This window comes from Dipodomys merriami, unplaced genomic scaffold (genome assembly GCF_024711535.1).
Source record: "Dipodomys merriami isolate MVZ:Mamm:240054 unplaced genomic scaffold, mDipMer1.0.p SCAF_806, whole genome shotgun sequence".
Classification (NCBI taxonomy): domain Eukaryota; kingdom Metazoa; phylum Chordata; class Mammalia; order Rodentia; family Heteromyidae; genus Dipodomys; species Dipodomys merriami.
Window position 1 is genome coordinate 249880 of NW_027206409.1, and position 6763 is coordinate 256642.

A 6763-nucleotide genomic window follows, 5' to 3' on the forward strand; every position below is an offset into this window, starting at 1 on the left:
GGCTAAGATTATGATGTTCAAAAAGAGGCTTTTGTTTTGGTTTTTATTTTGGGTCCAGTCGTGGGCATGAACTCTGAGCCTGGGCGCTGCCCCTCAGCTCTTCAGCTCAAGGCTAGCGCTCTACCACTTGAGCCACATCACCACTTCCGGCTTGTTGTTTGCTTATGGGTGCTGAGGAATCGAACCCAGGGCCTCAAGCATGCAAGGCAAGCGCTTTACCACTGAGCCACCTTCCCAGCCCCTCAAAAAGAGTTTTATAGGCTATGAGTAGTCTTTAAAATTACCACTAAGATTACTTTTTATGGCTCATCTCATCATTTGTATATGGCTTATATCATCATTTGTTCCTCACTAACATGTTAAGTAAGGAAGCCCTAAAAATTTAAAGAAACTATATGGTTAACAAAGTCTTAACTCTTCACTCTGCTTCTTTACTCAAAGACTTTGCAATTTCTTATTGGTAATGTTTGTATAAACTCTGAAAGGTACATAATTAGTACCATATGTCTGCTACCATAAGCCTTAAATACTTTATAGAAAAGTTTATGACCAGCCAAACAGTCCTAATTTTGGCATATATATGCAAATTCCCAAAATTAAATACATTTAAAACTTAACAAACCTTAACACTTGCTGCAGTGTTCATTATGACAGGTGCCTTGTATAGAATAAATGAATTTCTCCTCTTACACATCTCTTGAACAACAAATATCTGGAATTATTTTGTTTTTGACATGCCAATCTTGACTTTATTCTTAAATGTGTGCTTATGTAAGAAATACATGGTTTTAACAGTTTGTTGTATTGCTAAAAAAGAAGAAGAAGAAGAAGAAGAAGAAGAAGAAGAAGAAGAAGAAGAAGAAGAAGAAGAAGAAGAAGAAGAAGAAGAAGAAGAAGAAGAAGAAGAAGAAGAAGAAGAAATACATGGTTCTAAAATTTCACAAGAATTCTTTTGAACTTACTTTTTTTTTGAATTGTCTAGTTTAAGAAAATCAATTACACTTTATATATAAAAAATGTTCTGTGCTCAATTAGGCAGCAAATACGCTAAAATTGGAACAATACAGAGAAGATTAGCATGGCCCCTGAGCAAGGTTGACATGCAAATTAGTGAAATGTTCCATATTTTTGCAACAACAGATGCTGGAGAGTATGTGGCCACAGGGAACTCTACTGCATTCTTGGTGGGTATGTAAACTTGTTCAACCACTTTGGAAAGCAGTATGGAGGCTCTTCAAAAGACTCCATATAAAGCTTTCCTATGACCCAGCAATCCCACTTTTGGGCATTTACCCAAATGATCACAAACAAGACCATACTAAAACTACCAGCACAGCTATGTTTACTGCAGCATTATTTACAATAGCTGATATAGAGCCAACCCTGATGCCCCTCAGTAGATGAATGGATCAAGAAAATATGGGTGTACATACACAACAGAATTCTATGCCTCCATCAGAAAGAATGGTATCACCCAATTTGTTAGGAATTGGAAAGTCTTGGAAAAATTTTATTAAGTGAAGTAAGCCAAGTCCAAAGAAACATAGGTCCCGTGGTTTCCCTTATTTTCAATAACTAATATATGTCTGGGATAAGCAGAATAATTCAAAAGCTATGTGCATATGAGCAGATAAGATGATATTAAGGGAAATGAACCCAAAGACAGGGACACAAGTATGTTTTTTCTTTCTTGTTATTGTTTCTAATGTACTTATGATGTGCAATATGATTTTTTTTGTTTCTGTATATGTTCCTCCCGCACGCTATAACCCCTGTTTTCATTGTATTTGAAGTTGGTACACCTACATCCTGTGTATACGTTTCTCTAATTTGACGAGGAGAAGGGAAATACAAAATGGTTAAATAGGGATACAGGTTAACCCATTGTATCAATGAGATACACAAGACACTCTGCTGAAAAATGAACTTTACAATTTAGGCAGGGGAAGGGGGAAGGGGAGCGTATTTGTGGAGGTGGGAGGGAAGGGATGGTGGGAAGAGGGAACAATGCTTGTTAGGAAATGTACTCATTATTTGCTCTCATAAATGAGACACCTCTGTACAGTTTTTTTATAATAAAAATCATATGAAAATGTTCTTATGTCGTGGTAGTGTAAAAATATCAGGGACAGAATAATGAAGGAATGTTGTAGACTGAGGTGAAGTCCATATGAAAATGTGCAAAACTGATAAAACGTAAAAGTATCAGAGCAGTATATTGTGTTTTACATCATTTAGGTTACATTGAAAAAATATGGAAGACCTAGAAGAATGAATTTTCTTTTTGATATCCTATCATAATTCCTTAGCAGGATGAACTCTTTCCTCATTGTTGTAGAGGCATCATCAGATGAGAGGAACTGAATTTTTTTGTTGGCTTCCTTACATTTATTTGTCAGTTTGAAATCTGAACTACTAGTTTATGTCTGAGACAAGAAGAAAATGTCAGATAAGTTGATGCTAGGTGATATGAACCCCAAGATAAGTAGTCAAACGTTTTTTTTTTCTTTCTTGCAATTGTATCTAACATATTTATAAGATCATTTCTTTGTTGCTTTGTATGTCCCTCCCCCACGGTATAATCCCTGCTTTCATTGTATTTGATGTTGTTATAATTTGTGGAGGGGAAGGGCAAAAACAAACCGTTTAAATAGTGATATAGGTGGACCCATTACAACAATGAGATGGACAAATTGTTATGTTGAAAAACGAACTTTACAACTTTGGCAGGATGGCGGGGGGCGGGGGGGAGTTGAGGAATGGGAAGAGGAAACAAAGGAGGTAGCAGCAATGCTTGATAAGAAATGTACTAATTGCCTTGCCAATGTAATTGTAACCCCTCTGTACAGTATTTTCACAATAAATTTTTTTTAAAAAAAGAAAGTAAGGGAAATTAGACACACAGGCTTTGGAAAGTGTAAAGTCTGCTCCTGGATGGCAAGCAGACTCCACCCTCCTTGCAGCAAATTTTCTACCCAGTACTTGCGTTATCTAGGCATGCAGCAAATTTTCTACCCAGTACTTGCGTTATCTAGGCAACTGGCACACATGGAAGAGGTCACATCTGCATCTGCTGAGGTCACATCTGAATTTGATGTGGCCACAACTTTCTCCGCCCATACCTTAGATAAGGCCTACCCCAGGCCCAGATGCCCTTTCTCTGCTCTTTTCTAGCTCTTTCTCAGCTCTTTCCTTCTCTTCTCTTTCCCAGGTCTCTTCTATTTCCTAGCTCTCTCTTTCCCACCTTTCCCAGGTGCTCTCTTTTCTAGCTATTTTCTCTCTTATTCCCAGCTCTTCAAGCTCTCTTTCCCAGTCCTTTCCCCACCACGCTGAGGACCAAGATGGCCTGGTGTCAGCCGGAATGATGAATAAACCTACCCCTTACCTGAACACCACGTACATACTGCTGTACTTCCTTAGCTACCTCTTTTTAAAATCCTAACAGAAAGTGACCATTTAGGATGAATGATATTTGATTTTACAATCAGAAAAATATTTTAAAAATTATATAGATATAAAATACTCCAAAAGATTTATTCTATGAATCTACCCCTTAGAACAAATGATAAGAAGGTGGTTAATGTATTTTAGGATAATATATATATATATATTCACATACCTATTTATGTTCACATAAATTTCACTTAAACAACAATCAAATGACTATATTTCTACCTTCTAGTTGGAATATACTTAAATCTCTAAAAATGACTATGCTGCTGCTATAAAGAGCAATTTCCCAATTGTCCTCCATAGAGGGCATCCACAACGTATTTTGTGATAGGGCCAAAGCCTGAGTCAAGAAACTTCCCAATGGTGTCCAGTGGGTAAACTGTTTTGATTTGGTTTAAAGAAAACTAAAAAGAAACATTATTAATACCTTGCTCTTTTGTGAGGTGGAGACCATCTATGAGAGAGAGTTCCTACCTTGCTCTTCAAAACAGTTGTAATGAAAAAGGAAGGGACAAGACTGTGAACTTACGATGCACAGACTTGAGTGTCATGCACTGAGAGTCAAGGCGGCCCATTAGTCGAGAAACAAGGAGTTGCAAGTCTAACCCACAAGACACGGCAACATCAGGCAGGCCATAGGCAGTGACAGTGAATTTGTAGCCCTATTCATTATTACTGCTGTCAGAATGAAAGAGGACCATCTTAAACGTCACGTTCTAGAGGCAAACAAAAGTCATGTGGTCAACAAGATGGAAGGAGGCAACAACTCAGCAGTGAAGTATGTTCTTTGTGACTCAAAAAAATCTTAAAAGCAGTCTCCATTTCTACAAGTTCAAAATTATTAAGGGAGAAATGTACAGAGATGATACCAAAACACAAAACTCACAACTACAGGTAGAAAGCAGAATTAGTAGAAAACTGCTGTTCAGCTTTCTAAAACTCAAGTGACTATCTGCTCAACCAGTGATCACTGGCTCAGTTCTTTGTTCTCAACCAAGACCCTTGATAGGAGAGAGAAGTAAACAGTCTGAAGCAGGCTGCAGCCCAGATATTAAACAGATCTGTCAACTGGGCTCCTAGTTTTCACCATGGTTCAAGTCTTTCTCTTGGATCCACTGGCCCTTCTGAACTCAGAAATTAACAGCTCTTTAATTTACTCTGGACAACCCTGGGTATTAGCAAATTTCCTATGAAGAGCCAGATAGTTAAATTTTTAGCTTTTGTGGGCTACATAATCTCTACTGCAACTGTTCCTCTCTACAAGTAGAGTATCAAAGCAGCTGTCAGAAATATGTGTGTGGTTACATTCTAGAAATGTGACTGTATTAAGGTTTGTACTTAGAGCTTTGAGTCTTTTTCAGCTATTTTGCTCATGGCTGTCATTCTACCATTCAAGCCATGTCTCCACTCTGGTTTTTTGCTGGTTGAGATGGGGCTCTCAGATTTGTCTACCTAGGCTAGCTTTAAATCTTATTCCTCAAATATCAACCTGCTGAGTAGCTAGGATTTTGAACAATATGAACATGAGCCACCAGAGCCTAGCTAGTCCTTTCCAAACACCATACCTTTATTGCTCTAAAATTGGAAAAAGGACAAGAATTGCTACAGACATACTTATTTACCTTGTTTGGGAAATATGACTTACCTTTGGCCACTTATAAGTACCAACTTTTGTGCCAAAGTGTGTCTTCCCACCTCTAGAGTCTGTAAATTCCAGATAATCATACCTGTGAAGGCATAATCTCTATTATATTCTTTCTCTTGTCTTTGATCCACTATTGCTTGGAAGAAAAAACGTGAGTCTTAGCACTTTTCGGTTTCACACATCTCATCAAATTCCACTTAAAAATAGGTTGCCCCTGGGCTAACAAAAACAGATACTTCATGGCAGTTATTTTCATATTTATGGGCAGATTTTTTGGTCCATGTATGTAGTACCACAGGCTGTTCCTGCTGCCAGGTCTCAACATCCAGCTAGGCAGACAAATGAGTAAGAGAAAATTCCAGATATTACTACACAACCAACTGTCACAATAGACTATCAGTGCTGTAGATCACAGGCTTTGACAGCCCTGATGAAATTTTACACAGGCTAATCTGATTTCCTGTCTATGCAGAGATCAATAGACATCTATCACTCAGCAGAAATGCATTAGGATGATACTTTAGGGACTCATGCTTTTATCTTTTAGCGGTGACAGAACTATTTTTAAAATAAGTACTGGTATGAATTCCACTGGAGAAAAACACTGAATTAAAAGATTAAAGAGCTCACATTTTTACTGAGGACCTTGGCATGTCTAAGACCACTCTTTTTTTCCTCTTAAATATAAAGAAAGTTTTCTTTTTAGCTCATGATTCTAATCCTAGTTACCCAGGAGGCTGAGATCTGAGGATTGCAGTTTGAAGTCAGCTTTGTCAGGAAAGTCTTATCTGTAATTAAAAGCCAGAAATTGCTCAAGTGGTAGAATGCTAGTCTTGAGGAAAAGGAGCTAAGGGATAGTGCCCAGAACCAGAATTCAACCCCCAATATTGGCAAAAAAAAAACCCGATTAGGATTGGATGCTTTGGCTTAAGTGGTAGAGCATTGGCTTTGAGCTGAAGAGCTCAGGAACAGTGCCCAGGCTCAGTTTAAGCCCGACAACCAACAAAAACATCAGGGTTGGAGGCATGGTTTAGTTGGTTGGTAGAGCACTACCCAATGAGCCAAAGCAACAGGTACTAAGTTTGAGTTCCAGTCTTACACCAAAAAACAAAATGAGAAATAAAAAAGATCTGCTAAATGTATATGCCCTTTCTACTACCATCAGGAAGTTATGAAACTCAAAAAGACTGTGAACAAATGTTATATAATAAAAATTAAGTATGGGAGATAATTCTTTTAAACACTAAACCTTCTTATTTTTCTTTCCATGTATATTTTCTCTTTTAGACTTCATTTTGTGTGTGTGTGTGCCTGTCATGGGGCTTCAACTCAGGGTCTTGGTGCTCTCCCTGAGCTTTTTCATTCAAGACTAGCACTCCACCACTTGAGCCACAGCTCAAGCCTACCCCTCCTCATCTGTCCCCCTCCACCAACTAGTTATTTGGAAATAAGAGTCTCACAGGCTTTCCTACCTACACTGGCTTCAAATTGAGATCCTCAGATCTCAACACCTGAGTAGTTAGTATTACATGTATGAGCTACAAGCACCTGGCTAGACAAATCTTTCAGACTTTATTTACACAGATTTTATGTAACTTAATATAACCTAAAATGATTAGATAAATTATACAGCTTTTCGGCCTCCTTTCTAGTGCTAATGACAAA

General features: G+C 38.0%; 1 non-coding gene across 1 annotated transcript; it reads left to right on the top strand.

Moving 5' to 3' along the window:
• Positions 1–1023: 1023 nt before the first annotated feature.
• Positions 1024–1130, top strand: LOC138819648 (U6 spliceosomal RNA). Its single transcript, XR_011369545.1, has one exon. It is a non-coding gene; the product is annotated as a U6 spliceosomal RNA (small nuclear RNA).
• Positions 1131–6763: the final 5633 nt, after the last annotated feature.